This window comes from Ctenopharyngodon idella, chromosome 4, assembly GCF_019924925.1.
Source record: "Ctenopharyngodon idella isolate HZGC_01 chromosome 4, HZGC01, whole genome shotgun sequence".
Lineage (NCBI taxonomy): Eukaryota > Metazoa > Chordata > Actinopteri > Cypriniformes > Xenocyprididae > Ctenopharyngodon > Ctenopharyngodon idella.
The window spans coordinates 8091978-8108343 of NC_067223.1; the positions used below are offsets into that span (position 1 = coordinate 8091978).

Below are 16366 nucleotides of genomic sequence, written 5' to 3' on the forward strand. Positions count from 1 at the left end.
ATTCAGTCTAGCCTGTGGCATTTAATGAACAGAGGGCCTGAACTTAGTTACCAATGAAGAATGTCTGCAAACACAAAGCCAGGAAATGAAACCCCACCCTGGAAAAGGAAAAGGAATAAATGGATAGAGACAAAGCGTCTGTCCAGGTCAATAAACAGAAAATCAGGTCAACACATGGTCAGGATGACCTATAAGATGTGGGTCACATGGAACTATAGGGAATCTTGCATATATGAATGAGCGAAAACTCTTAGATTGACTAATCTTTCTGTTATTTTGTGGTGCTGCTTTTCTTTATCTTTTCAGTTATTTGCAGTACTGTTAATATTGTTGACTCTTGTATGATACACTTCTTGGGTTTGTTCTCATTATTTAAGTCGCTTTGGATAAAAAAAAAGTCTGCTAAATGACTAAATGTTATAATCAGATCATGTTTGGATTGAATTAAGAAGTATAAAATCAAGTGGGCATTTATACTTTAACCGCTAGATAAAACTCGTCTGTAAATTTCATTCATCACTTTGTTTATTAAAGTAATCTGATCACTTGAAAAGCAAAAGATAACTAACATGATATAAAATGACTCACCACACATCATCTGCCCACTTGATTTATATAAAAGAATGAATTTACAAATTTGTAGTGTGGCCCTCGAGATTAAGCAGGGCCCCTGCTCAAGTGACCTCTGAACAATCCAAAACTCAGTGACTCTGCTATTACTGCAGCCGAAGTGAGGTGGCGCTTGAGTCAGTGGAGAGGAGAAGGAGAGAGAGGGACCAGAACAGAGGGAGGAGAGAGAAAGAGGGAGGTGGCAACTGAGCAAGAGAGTAAGAGTCGAAGACAGGACCATGGGAGCCAGACGGACCTCTATACACTCACACCCACACTTGTACATATGGGCACATGTATGTATTTGCACTTACAGCCCCTGATCTCTCTTACCACTTTACTTTTTCTCTTCTTCCCTCTATTTTATTTCACCCTTATTCAGACAAACACTTTGGTGTGGAAGCAATGTGTCTGCAAACCGGCAAATGGAAAGTCTCTCATTTAAACACATACAGGCTCCACAAGAGGGCCGCTGTGTTTACTATCTTCATATTAGCGGTTCACATGTGGTTTCACATAGAATATATACAAATGCATGCAACTATACATATGTATACAAATTAAGCTGTTTTCTCTGTCCTGGAAAGCTCCATGCAGGCATGTGGTCAAGCCACGCCTCCTCTCTTCTCCACTGTATGTGTATGTGTATGATACAGGATTGGTTCATCTCAGGTTATTTGTACATTTTAACTGATTCTTGCAGAACAAAGACAATAAAAGACCCTTTTCTTAGCTTGATCATTATTAGCTACGAAATATGTAATTATACGCTATACCTAATGTTTTATCATCTATTCTCACATATAGCAAATGGATATTTTCCGGCCTTAGAAACATTCACTGAGTGAAGTAAACAAGGTTTAGAGCCATTAACAATGCCCTTAAAGGGTCATATGACTGTCAGTGTTAAAGCTAAAAGGTCAAAGGTCAGTATGCTTGTTTTACACCCTTCCTGGTTTTATCCCTGAATGTTCTCTGTGAGGCCAGATTACGAGACCCCTGAGCATTCAGGTGTTCTCTTTAGGGTTTTTATAAGAATTCCACGTTCCTACAGTGTATTTCCAAAGCTTTATTATGTTGTTTTTCTACTAAAGGATGGCACTATGAAGAAGAAAAAGAAAGAAAACCAAGAAAAGGTACTTTTCAATATAAAACTGATCAGGACAAGGTTTTATCTCACCATGTTTGTCTTGTTTTCTTTGTCCCCGTACTTTTTAAAAAATTTTTTTAAAGATATTCTCCCCTGCTGTCACCTTTCAATCATACAGAGACCTTTTAACATGCAACACATGGTGCTAGCTAAGGAAAGAATCACTATTACAGTTACCTTTTACTTTTTGAGCAAATTCTTAAAGACCCCCTGTGGTGAAAATCAAGTTTTTAATGTTGTTTATATGTCTATGTGGTGTTTTTAATATGCTTTAAGACAAACCATGTGCAAGTTCATATGTCAACACCATTGCTGAGTATTTTCTCCTTAAAACGGCAGTGAAAAAAGACAGTCTCAAACCCGCGGTTTGAAATTGCTGGTGTCTGTGACGTCACAAACTACCTTGTAACCAATCACGTCAACCTGCCGTCAGGCTTTAGCATATCATTAACAGCGAACTAGCAGGGGAGTCTCGAGAGAAGCTAGGTTGTCCTGGTATATTTTTCTGTTGATATGAAAAATCGTGTTGATTTTGTAATATAGAGGGTGTGTGATGTATATTACGATGTTATGATGAGCTATATGTTGTTAAAGCGTTTCTAAGGATACTGATTGTTAGAAGGCAGCTGTGGCGAACAGGAACATGGTTTTCTGTAGCATTAGCAACACATTATTAGCTGCTTGATTACATAGTCAAGCAAAAGGCTAATCAGCGATACCATTGAGCGATACCATTGTGCAGCGTTTACCTCAGTAAGTTGACCGAGTGGATCTCTGAGCTTGTGCGAGTGAGTGGAGGCGGGGCTAATTTGAATATTCATTAATCCGCGTATATTAAATGAGGCAAGGGTGTTACATTCAAGCTATATTAAGGCATGAAGATTTTTTTTCACAGGAAAAAACGTTTAAATGTGTCATTTTGGTGATCAAAGATGAGTTTTAAGGGATAAAATGGCTACAGGGGGACTGTAATCTTAAGTATTAAACTTTGAAAGTGATCAGACGTACAGTTTTCTCTTGACAGACAATCGACTTTTGACTTGGGCCAGTAAACAATGACCTAGTAAATACCCAAAACATCCTAGCAACAGCTTAGCAATGTGCTAACAATCAATCTGAACAGTTTAGCAAGCATTTAGCAAAACTTTGGCTTTGTGGTGGTGAGTTTTTCTTCAGGAAATGTAAAAATAGACTTATAAAATAGTTTTGTGCAATTCCTGTTTTCCCCTCCCTCTCTGTCTCTTTTTTTGTTGTTATTACCCTGACTGGACAAAAAAAAAAAAAAAAAATGTTGTAGAACACAATGTTTCCTCCTTGAGCAGACATTACCTAAGCACTCCAAAGTTGATGCTTGTCCTCCCATTTTTCTGTAATTTTTTCCTTTTAATGCTCTCTTGTGTACGTCAATGGGAATTAGGATGGTGGCTTCATTAGCTGAGGGGGAAATGCTGGTGTAAACACTCCATGGTTTATCGTTTGCCACTAGGAAGTTCGGTAAGCGTTCATGACGCAGCTTTTTCTAGGCCTGTAGACGTTCAGTAATGTGATCTCCAGCTGTGGCAGACCAGTTTGTAAACTTTACTGTGCTGTTTGCTTGTGAGGAGGTTTACCGCACTGCACATATAGTAATTCATATCACTCCTCACAACTTTCAGCTTTCAAAACTGTGACGTTCAATGACGAAGCCAAGAAATCAGAGACTTCGTAAACATGGACCCATCAGCGATGATGAATTTACAGCACTTTTTAATGGTGCATCCCAAAGTGTATTACAAGCTTTCAATAGCGCTTTCAATAGTGTCTGTTTGGGCAAGTACAAGGCCTTCAGAAGAAAGCAGGATGTGTTCTAGAAGATAATTGTTGTTTTAATGTGTTTCCTGCATCACATCGAGGCAGCCTGGAGGGCTCTTCAATAATTGTGTGTGTGTGTGTGTGTGTGTGTGTGTCGAGTCATGTTGTGCACAGAGGCTTTGATATGCCATCTGGCATTTAAAGGTGATTTTAGCGGACTCATCATTTTTCATTCAGCTTTCAAACCTCTCAGCATGATCCATCTTGAATCTTTGACTCTCCTCTTTTTAAGTGCACCCCCTTTTGTTTTTTCAATAATTCAAAAATAGAGTCTAAGTTCAAACCATTCAAAAGTTTGGGGTCGGTAAGATTTTATTTTGCAATGTTTTTAAAGAAGAAGTCTCTTGTGCTCAACAAGGCCACATTTCTTTGATCAAAATACAGTAAAACAGTGAACAGTAAAGCAAAATATTGTGAAAGATTCCGCGAAATCAAGGCGTCATCAAGCTACGCCTTTGTTTTGAATAAACAACCTCTAGCGGCAAAAATCTACATATTGTGCCTTTAAAAAAAAATCTTAAAAAAAAAAAAAATACCCAAACGTTTGAATGGCATTTATATATAGCAAACCATGGTCTGCTATTGCAGTTACACTGCTGTGCTGCTTAAGTGCTGCATATGCATGCAGTGCAAAACAGACCTTATTCTTGAGCTCCTCCATTGCGGACAGGAAGCCACATCTGTTTACCGTTATCACTCATTAGGATCACATAAACATGTGAACTCATGAAGCTGATCAGTTCATGGATCAAGTGTCTGTATTAAAACATGTTGAGCTGAGCCTTTCTTTGTGCTGCTTTGAAAATTTAACACTAAACACATGTTAATTTAATCCTTAATTTGGCTGCAGCCTTAATTAGAAATTGTATTAATCAATATTTTTGTGTTAAAATACATTCTTACAACAAGATAAATGTACACGCACTAAATTATTAAGTCTTTTCAAACAAGATACAATTTTGATTGATTAATTTTTTCTTTTTTTGCAGCAGCACAGAACAGTTGCTCAGATGGAGAAATGAACAGAAGCAGATGTGTTGTGTGTCGATATGAGATCAGCCTCAGGAAGCAGAGCCAAACGGAGATGAGATGAGAGGAGAGGCACAAGCTCGCTTAGGTAAGCAGGCACTCTGTCACACCAGACACGCCGTTGGAGTCATAGTGGGTAAGCAGGACAGAGTTCACACACCGATCAGTCGAGATGAGTTACACTGCCAGCATGAGAACTTAATTGAATGAGCTGGAACACACACATGCAAGCACACGGTCTCACATACACGGATTGAAACTGATAAATGGTGATGTGACAGAAACATCAGATCTATGATTCATCAGTCAGCAACTTTGAGTTTGCAGCACAGCCAAATGTACTGGGATCCAAAGTGTCAAAAATACATACACACATACACTGAAAAAAAAAATTGCTATTAAATTTCACACACAATTAGAAACAGCAAGTAACACAATGAATTAAACATGAAATTTTGAAGTAGAAAGAGTGAAATAGAATTTCCTGTAACTTTGAAAAATCATTTTTACAGTATACTCATTGTGAATGCCAAAAAAGTGATTAGTTTTGCAGATATGTTACTCAGACATCATGTATAGACCTTATTCAGAGTAGCGCCATGACAGATATGAAAGCGAGGCTGTGAGGGATGGACTTACTGTGTTTTCAATGGCATCTGCTGTAAAAAGCTGTTTAAAGCTCCTAGATCACTTATAATTTTCCACAGCTCATGTCTCCTGGAGTTTTTTGTATACTGATATTTCTACTGATGTTTCGTCAGCAGAACAATTTAAAAACACATTAAATGACAGTACAACCCACTGAAGAGATGTATGTCTATCCCTCACAGCCCTCCTGTCATTCTCATTAAAAATCATAATGGCGCTGCTCTGAATAAGGTCTATTAGCACTCAATAACATTGTGTCTACACTGGGCACAAGCGGCGCAACACGACAAAAGAAAATACAACCCATTACAATCAGTGATGCTGTCTACACTGGATGCAGCGCGACACGACAAATTCCCTACAGTAAATTGATGCCCCATTCTTTTTGTGGACGTACTTTAAGTGCTTGCTCTACTTCTGACATAAGAACAAATTTATTTGCAACATTCACTTTGTCTCATCCAGTGTAGACATCTAAAGCTTTCGCGACTGGTGTAGACAAGGCTACTTTTGATAATATTTTGGTTTAGGGATTGAAACCAACCCCTAGACCGATCTTAGCAACTGAATAGCAACATCCTGGCAACCACTCACAGTTTTGCATGGTGAAAACCACTTTTAAAAATGTAAAAATCTACAGTTAGGATTCATCTTTGCTTCTCAGATTCTTTCTCGCTCTTTTTTTTGTCACACTCAGTGTGAGTATGGGTAACTCATTCTCTACAAAACTCTTTAGTAGCAGCAGAAAGCAAGCCACAGGCACTTGATCTTAGTTATGAAAATGTGAAGCATTCAGCCGAGAATATATGCGAACTGTAGTGCAAACACACGTACGTCCAAGAGAAACAGACTGAGCTGCTATTATATTCACTGGAGAATGATGGGAAATCAGTCCCACTGGGCACGTGAGAAGATTCACAGTGACATCAGGATTTCATTCATCCCAGACAGACTTTGTTCACCAAAGGCAAATTTGTATATGACAGTAATGTAGGAGTGTGTGACACTGACAAAAAATTATATCTTGCTATTTTCTGGGATTTTGTAGATCAAGATAATTAGACAATATTTTGTTTTGTGCTGTTACCTTCACTGGTTTAGGCCTGTCGTTGATGGCTGACTCCCAAAGCTTTTCATATTCTGTGCGGTGGTTAGTTTACAACTTTTTCATTCCATTCCATTACATTTAATACTTAAATTGATTTCCAGGGGCATTTTTACTATTATATGGGCATTTTTTTCTAACCTTAGATGTATGAGTCATCTTTTATGTCAAAATTCCAACATTTATCCAATAAATTAATTTAAAATAAGACATGATAGGCTATTTGTTACCAATGGCTGTAGTTAAATAGCGCATGAAGACAAATAATTCAAAAGGAAACAGGTTTTAATAGAATAATCCACAGATGACAACAGGAGAATCACAACCACGTTGCATAGACGACACAGGCTTAAGAACACACTGAGATCATTAACATAACAGACAACACCTGGATAACTCAATCGGTGACTATGGTAACAGATAAGGCAAGGAGGAACTGACAAAGGGAAAAACAATGAGGACTGAACCAAAACTCAAAAGTAAACTAGATAGTGCATAACCCTGACAGTAGCCCCCCCTCCTGGAAGGCGCGTCCTCGCGCCACAAAAAAGTACTAGGAGGGAGGATAGGAGGGGCTCCTGGAGGACATGGAGCTTGAGAGAAAAACAAAAGGAAATAACAGTCCAGGGTGGAGCCGAAGGTGGGAGGAGCCATGGTGTAGAAGACCAGGGGTGAAGAGACGGAACTAGGGGGACGACTGACTGAGGTGGAGATGGTAATAAAAGGAACCAAGGCGGAGCCAACCAGCCAAAGAGCCAGGGTGATGCCAAAGTTCCGGAGGGCCAAGGTGGAGCCGCAGGTGGACGCGACTGAGGCGAAGGCATGGGCTTGGCAGACCGGGGCGGAGACAGAGCGAGCGAGGACAATGGCCGAACTGGAGGGAAGGAGGAGCCCGGTGAAGCCAGAGGGATGGAGGATCGAGGCAAAGCTGCTGACCCGGAAGTCCGAGGCGGAGACAGAGCGACGATGGACTGAGGTGAGGTCAGAAGGACAAGGGAGCCCGGCGAAGCCTGAGGAATGGTAGTCCATGGTGTTGCTGAGAGAGTGTTGCGCCCAGGTGAAACCGCAGGGTCGGAGGGCTGAGGTGGAGCCTGGTGCTCGATGGCTAGAGGCAGAGACAAGGGATCCTCTGATCGAGAGCAAGCTGGGGTCTGGAAGACCCGAAGTGGATCAGCAGCACATGATGGAGCCAACTGAGGAAGCGCTGAGGGGCTGACAGAAACCAGCAAAGGTAGGACTGGAGAACTGGTAGACATTTGAGGAGGCGGGAGAGGGAGGCTGGGTGGGCACGCGGGAGAGGGAGGCTGGGTGGGCACACAGGAGACACAGGAGATTTTAGACTGGAAGGAACCAATAGGGACATTAGACTTTGGGGAAACACCTCTTCCAAACAGTCCTCAAAATATTCAGACACCAGTGGTAGCTTCACCTCAGTGGTGGGCGTGTGGGCTGGGTTCCACTCCATCCCCACAAACTCCACCATGTGCCTTCAACAACAGGTTTAGCTGCTGGTTCACATACCTTGACTGATTCGAGCTCTGGGATAACATCAGCCTCTGGTGTTCGCTCTGTCTCAATATTCGTGGGGGGCTCAGCTTGCTGCTCCGACACGGGCATGGCTGGTGGCAGGCTGGGGTCTGGTTCGCAGGCTTTGAACAGGGATCCTCTGTGCTGGAGCATCCAAAACAAATATTCTAAATATGGTCTCAGTTCTGGGCCGAGGAGCAGATCAATTGAAGTTGTATCCATGTTGAAATATCTTCTTCTTTGTTGGTTACGTGTTCTGTCACCAATGGCTGTAGTTAAATAGCGCACAAAGACAAATAATTCAAAAAGGTTTTAATAGAATAATCCACAGATAACAACAGGAGAATCACAACCACGTTACAGAGATGACACGGAACACAGAACTAAGCAAACTGAGGGCTTAAGAACACACTGAGATCGTTAACATAACAGACAACACCTGGATAACTGAGTTAGTGACTATGGTAACAGTTAAGGCAAGGAGGAACTGACAAAGGGAAAAACAATGAGGACTGAACCAAAACTCAAAAGTAAACTAGACAGTGCATAACCCTGACACTATTAGTGCTACCAATCAAATGAAACCAAACAATACCAACAAAAATCCATTCAACAACATCCATCTTTACACTGCAATAGAGGCACAGAAGCTGCATCTAAAGCAGCATTTATATGTATTTACACTGCAATTACAATTGCATAAATAATGCTGTGGGGTTAATGTGGTTCGCAATTGATTTCAATAGAGTTTCATCTTAGCATGTTGCTAAGCTAACAAGCAAACTCTAATAAGCATAAAAAACTTTACCAAACAAACAAATGTTGGAAAACATGGCGTGGAATTGAGTTGAGTAAAGTTTGTCAATAGCATTTTGCTAAGCTAACAAGAAAACTCTAAAAAATACTAAATGAAATGTATATATTATTATTATTATTATAAATAATTATAATCAGTCATTTTGTATTTACTTTACATTATAGTGCACTATAGAATAACCTTGTCCACAAAGAGCGCATGCAATGCTCTAAAAATCTATGAAGCCAGCATAATTAAGATGCTTTTTTTTGAAAACAGATTTTGATGCATAAAAATCTTCCCTCCATAGGTAGCTCAGTAGATTTTGGAGCAAAACAATAGTCAAATGTATTTTGCACAGAAACTGGCACCCATAATGGAGAAAAAATAAGAAACTGTCTCTTTATATTCTCTCAAACTGCACACAATAAGATAAAAACAGGCGCAGTGATGGCCAGGCGCCGAGGCCTGACATATACAAAGGAAGTGTTTCGTCTGGCAGTCAGTGTTACCAGGCATTCTGGGCGACTGTCACAGAGAAAGGCTGAAAGCTCCATTCAGAACAGAGTTGAAGAAAGATGGCTGACCTTCTATTCAGCCAAACTCTCCGTCAGTCATTCGGCTGGCTAACTATACACTTAGAAGCATGGCAGCCGTCACGGTGGGTGGGTGGAGAAATACTCCCGTAATCTTGTTGAAATGTTTTTTTTTTCTGTACAAGTTAGATATTGGTGTTATTTGTTGCCTTTTATTGTAACATATTTGCTTAGCAAAACTGCTAGTTTAGATTCTCTGAGCTTCAAAGCAGTGTGTTGTCGTGTGATAAGGCATGTCTTTGAAAGACCTGGGAAAGATAAAAAAACCCCCAAAAGAATAATAGTTCAAGATGTCTGGGAGAGAGTAGGGTGTTTCGACCGTTTATTCAAACTTTAGACAGGAGAACTGAGCCAAGGCCTCGATAAAATCAACAGGATTGCAGAGGTCTGGCAACAATAAGCTGATGGGAACGTTCATTCTCGGCAGACGCAAAGAGAAAAAGCAATAACAAGACAAGCAATCACTTTAAAACACCGTATTTGGAGAAACATAGTTACATCACATGAAGGAAATATTTACTTGTGCTTACTAATGAAATGATTAACTTTGCATCAAGCCAGGAGGAGTATCATGCTTTCTTCTCTTTTTCAGTGTGCGGACTCTGAAACTTTTTCCCCTCCACCGGCCCTTTCCTGACCAGCCAGACTCCAAATCTCCCCTGAATTTGTACATTCCTCTGGTATTGCCTAATACATTTTCTTGTCAGGGTGTGTGTGCATAGTATTGTAGGCTAGAGTATGTGTATATTGGATGTTGTTTGGGGTGTGGGGGTGTTTTTGTGTCATTTGTGTGCGTTCAGGGTGGAAGCATCTGTTTATGTTGTTATCACTGACATTTTTTCGGTGATGTGCTGCAGACTTTTGGATCTCTTGGGTTTCTTAAAAACTTCCATCTTTCAGCTGCAGAGAAGAAGAGGCTTGCTTGTTTTTACTGTATTTTACTGATCCAAAATATGAATGCGTTTGCTGGTGCTGATCAGTTAAAACAGAGGAAAAGAATTGTCACTATATTGTTACCTGATTTTTTTTTTTTCTTCAAATGAGTATTTAGTCTTGCTTTTGTCCTTAAAACAAGATAAATTTAATTGAGAAACAACACTGTGTATTATATTAACTTTTTTAATATAATATATATCTGTTTTCAGATATATGTTGGGTTTCCATGTTTTATGGGGAAATTCCATAGACATAATGATTTTTTTTTACAAACTGCATATTCTATCCCTTAACCCTAATCCTACCCCTAAACCTACCCATCACAGAAAACTTTCTGCATTTTTATATTTTCAAAAAACATCACTTACATCATTTACAAGCTGTTTTCTTCATGGGGACAAAAAATGTTCCCACAAGGACAAGGATTTCTTGTATTGCCATCCTTGTGGAGACAATTGGACCCCATAACATAGGGTTAATCAGGACCACACACTCACACACATATACACATAGACACACAAACTACTGCAGACATTCCAAACTACGCTTGCAAGCTTGACGAGACTGGTAAAGACATCACATTTTTTGCTGTCTGTCAGGATTTTTCCATAGAACTTTTTCTCACAAATGCACTCAAATGCAAACTCACAATTATGAGTCTGTGTTTCTCAGATAACATATTTGAGCTTATTATTTTGGCTTATTTGATTTTCTCACACACTTAAAACATTTAGACGACAATCACTCCATGTAGGAAAATTTCCTCCAGCATTTTTCTTCAGCTTTTGGGCCCTAGAATCCAGCCAACTTCTGACACATCACATCTCTTTTATAATTGAACACAAAATTACCTGATAAAATCTATTTAAATATATTTTTTTGTGAATAATTCAGGCTGTCAGGCTGTTTAAATCTATACTCAAATCCAACAATAGACCATTTCAGCTATTTTAATTCATTTATTCATGTAGAAAGACTAGCAAAACAATATGTACGTTCAAAAATTGTTCCTCTTATCAGTAACTCTCCAGTTTAAAAATTAAACGGCATTGTGGTGAATTGCAATAAAAGCAAAGTCTCACATCATTACTGTTTTTTTTTTTTTTTTAAATCTGATTTTATTTGTTATTCCTTTGTAAAGGTTTATTATGTTATTGTTTCTTGTATGGTATCGCATTTAAAGGGTTTTGTTAGATGGGGAGTGTCTTCAGGATTCAGGTCTCTGGGTTCCTTTATTTAGGGACTGTTGGATTTGTAAACAGGTTTGTGTGTGGTTCTGCTGGGTTTTGGCTGGTTTGACTCTGATTTTATGGCTCTGTTGGGCTCTTAAGCCTGAGTTGACAGCAGTAAAAGCTGTTTGGTGTCTGATGGAAGCTATAAATCAAAACCAGACTGAACCAGAGAATCTGACACTGGATCAGCCCACTTGCCGAAAAACAGTCCGACTCTGACTCGACCACCAACATACCAGATTTTAAGTAATTAATTACATGAAATTGTAGTTTAATAACTGAGGATAAAGTTTAGTGGTTTGTTGAATTGGTTATTGAGTTAATAGCAAGGCGGTCTGTCATCTGTCACATCTTGACCGTCCTGAATTTCAGTAAAACAAATATACACTTACAAAGATGCCAAAGAGATTACACACATCCTGGAACACACAATTGGGTTGTAAAATCCAGTTGAGAAGTCTTGCTAATAAATGTAGAATGCTTGCTAAATGTTTCTGCTATACATATAGGCAGGGATGTAATCATACAAACAATAACAGCACAAATCTAAAAGAAAGTGTGTAGACAGGAGGTAAGAGGACATTCCATACCGCCCGTACTTCCACAGCTGTGTTTTGTCTTAAGGCCTTGATTTCAGATGGTCTGTGTGGTTCTTTGGTGATTGTGGTTGGTGATGCAGGGATTAGATTAGAGGAGCTTTTAATGACGGCCTTCATCAGTTTCACAAAACCAGACTGTTTGAAAAAAAAAATAATATAAATCAGTGAAAGCCTGAAAGTCACAAATATATTTATAAATTATATTTATATTTTATTTATAATTAAAGAAATACAATTGATATATTAAAGGGTTAGTTCACCCAAAAATGAAAATTACCCCTTGATTTAGTCACCCATCCTAGGTGTATATGACTTCCTTCTTTCAGACAAATACGATCAGAGTTATATTAAATAATGTTCTGGCTCTTCCAAGCGTTATAATGGCAGTAAATGGAGGATGAGATTTTGAAGCCCAAAAAAGTGCATCCATCCATCATAAAAGATATTCACACGGCTCCGGGGGGTTAATAAAGGCCTTCTGAAGCAAAGTGATATGTTTGTGTAAGAGAAATATCCATATTTAAAACTTTAAAAACTAAAATAACTAGCTTCCGCCAGACAGCTGTACGCATAGATTTACGGCGAAAGAGTGAATTGTGACCTGACACAAGACGCACTGATAAACACGGAAGCACAGAGGAGAGAGCAAAACAAAACACCGGTCATGAATTAGAAGTCTAAAATGTGAATTTTTAAAGAAAAATGCTGGAGGATTTCGATATAAGAGAAGAGGATCTTGAGTTTGTTGCCCAGCCCTATTTGTCTGAACAGCAAGAGGCGTCAAACCTTACGTTCCTCCTACATCGCGTCAGGGGTTACTCTTTTGGGGTAAAGGCTGATTTATACTTCTACGTCGAGTGTACGCCGAAGCTATGGCGTCGGCTTTGTGTACCACGCGTAGCCTACGATGTAGGCCTGACGTGCACCTCTTCAAAAATGTAACAACGCGTCAATTCTACATGGACCGCAAGCGCTGTGATTGGTCTGCTAGAACCCCTCCCTCAGGTCAAAAAACTGGCACGGAGCAATCGGAGAAGAGCGAGCATTTTCAACTTCCATATGAATGAAAAAATGCTCTGTTTCAGGGGACACATGCAGTCAAACTGCAACAAAAGTCGTTTCCTATTTAAGTCGACGTGCGTACAGCCGTCTGCCAAAGCTAGTTAATTTTGTTTTTTACGTTTTAAATATGGATATTTTTCATACACAAACACATCGCTTTGCTTCAGAAGGCCTTTATTAACCCCCCGGAGCCGTGTGGATATCTTTTATGAAGGATGGTTGCACTTTTTTGGGCTTCAAAATCTCATCCTCTATTTACTACCATTATAAAGCTTGGAAGAGCCAGGACATTATTTAATATAATGCCTGATTATATTAGTCTGAAAGAAGATAGTCATATACACTTAGGATGGCTTGAGGGTGAGTAAATCATGGGGTAATTTTCATTTTTGGGTGAACTATACCTTTAAATATTAAAATGAACATGAATTACATTTTTTACCTTTTCTAATGAATCAAGTCTATAATTAAATAATATGCGTATTATAATGAATTACGACAAAAGGTGGCTAACATAAGAAATATGATTTATTATATTATACTTAGTACTATTTTATAGTTTTGATTTGATTGAATATCACTCAGAAGTTGGTTGTGTTCATATAGATCACTCTTACAATGTTTCGGGTTACAATAAGTTCTTGATGCAGTAGTGACATTTTTAGAAAATCATTCAGTCGAATGAAGATGAATATTTCTGACAATATAACATACATGATGAGGAGAAACAGGGTAAACTTTAACATTAGTAAATTAGTAAAAACAACAAAAACAACAGAAGAATTAATGTATTTCTCATCAGTGCAATTGAACCCTAAACCAAGACTTTCCATTGAGTGCTTTTAACTAATGACACTGGTTTATTTTACTGTAGTGGTTTATTCAGTTACTGGACTGTGTGCAGTGTGTCATTGACTAACATTGCTGGGAAATTGCTGGGCGTGCAGGATTGGAGGAACAGAGATGGCCACACACACATGCTTCACAACATACTTTGCGCAAGACTCACTGTGGACACTTGTAAATAATAAGCACTATTTTTATTGTAATTTAACACCCTTGTAAATATTATTCACCTCACTTAGTCTATTGTAGGTTGATATCTTTTGTCTTTTTGTTATGTTTTTTCTTTTTTCTCTTGCTCCTCATCTTGTCCCAGCTGTTCAGCGTTTCCAGAAGCAGAAAAGGTTCAGGTTTCTCCTCGCTGCTCCATCGTGGTTTGGTCAGCGCTCTGCCTGCAGGTTCTGATGATTCTAACAGACTCTGACCTCCCTTTTCAGATGCATACATCACGTCTCTCGTCTGGAGGCTGGTCTGCAGATCGGTATCTATGCCAAGCATAAGGCAGACAGAGCTGCTTCAATCTTGCCACTCTTGAACCAGTTCTGAGATTGAATCCAGATTGCTTGCAAAAGTTGAGTCATCGGTCCCGATTCCACTTTAAATTGTGTAACTAACCACTGAATGACGTGGGATCTCACACAGCTTACTTTTATAACAATGATTCAAAGCCTTTGTCAGGTCAGGATGCCTACAGGACATTTTAATATTTGTACATGGTTTTCACTTGTCCAATTTATGGGTTGCTGACATGAAATATTCTTTGGAAAGATTGCATGTCTTGCAGTGTGACATGCTACATGACATCTAAAACTATTTTTAAACTACTGGTTTCACACGGGGCTTAGATTAGCCAGGATTAGACCTTCGTTTAATTAGGACATTTAAGTAGCTTTTATCTCAAATTGTGAAAGAATGATTGGGAGGGAGCATGAAGAATCATTGTTTCACATGAATTAGTCCTGACCTTAAATTCATTGAAAGTCTTTGGGATGTGCTGGAGGAGACTTTACAGAGTGCTTACCTCTTGCATTGTCAATACAAGATCTTGACCAAAAATTGATGCACCTCTTGATGGAAATAACATCACGAAATTTATGTCCATCAAGAGGTGCGTCAGTTTTTGAGCCTGATGAATCTTGGCTTTGTCATCCTGAAATATGGCCATGATGTGTCTTCCTACATGGTTGTTTAAGAAATGAAAAGAAATACACTCCATCAGTTAGGGTTAAAAGTACTGTTGCCAAACATATAACATGCTAAAAACATAATACTCACTGCAATAATGATCCAGTCATAGACACTTAAAGGGTTAGTTCACCCAAAAATGAAATTTCTGTCATTAAGTACTCACCCTCATGTTGTTCCAAACCCATAAGACCTTTGTTCATCTTCAGAACCCAAATTAAGATATTTTTGGTGAAATCCGAGGGTTTCTGAACCACTCATAGGCAGCAACATCATTGCACCTTTCAAGGCCCAGAAAGGTAGTAAAGACATTGAAACAGTTTATGTGACTACAGTGGTTCAACCTTAATGTTATGAAGCGGCGAAAATAATTTTTGTGCACAAAACAAAACAAAAATAATGACTTTATTCAACAATTTCTTCTCTTCCCTGTCAGTCTCCTACGCTGTTGACGTAGTGTAAACAGTGCAGCGCTTCCAGGTTCTACTTCAGAGCGCCGACTCATTATTGGGCGGCTCCTGCGTCAGCACACACGCGTCGTGCTGCTCATGTGTACAGCGTTGGCCAATACTGAGTCGGCGTTACAGGATTAGTTCATTTCAGAATTAAAATTTCCTGATAATTTACTCACCCCCACCATGTCATCCAAGATGTTCATGTCTTTCTTCAGTCGAAAAGAAATAAAGGTTTTTGAGGAAAACATTCTAGGATTTTTTTTCCATATATTGTACTTCAACGGTTTGAAGGTCCAAACTGCAGTTTCAATGCAGCTTCTTATCTATCAAAACGATTTGTCATTTTCTAAAAAAAAAATAAATAATAATTTTGCACTAGCTCTGCTATGCGCTTTACGTAATCACGTTGTAAAGATCACTCGTAACGTAGGCGGATGTACCAACCCAGCAGCAAGGTAGGGTAAGGCGAAAAATCTCATTTTCTCCTCCAACTTCAAAATCGTCCGACATAGTTGTTTTACCTTTTTTTTGTAAAGGGCATTTGACTTAGTCTTTGCATGTTCACTTTGTAAACACTGGGTCGGTACTTCCACCTGCGTGATGTTTCTAACATGACTATGTAATGCGTAAAGTCATGGGCGTGCAAAGCAGAGCTAGTGCAAGATGAGCATTTGTGGTTAAAAAGTATATACATTATTTTTTTTAAAAAGAAATGACCAATCGTTTCGCTAGACAAGACCCTT

The 16366-nt window shown here is 39.1% G+C and overlaps 1 long non-coding RNA gene across 2 annotated transcripts; it reads left to right on the plus strand.

The window, feature by feature from the left end:
• The first annotated feature begins 2765 nt into the window (after positions 1-2765).
• Positions 2766-15289, plus strand: LOC127510817 (uncharacterized). Of its 2 annotated transcripts, XR_007929759.1 has the most exons (4): positions 2766-3253; positions 4600-4727; positions 9904-9991; positions 14421-15289. It is a non-coding gene; the product is annotated as an uncharacterized LOC127510817 (long non-coding RNA). The 2 variants fall into 2 exon arrangements; XR_007929758.1 differs by lacking the exon at positions 14421-15289 and having other exon boundaries at positions 9904-12255.
• The last annotated feature ends 1077 nt before the right edge of the window (positions 15290-16366 follow it).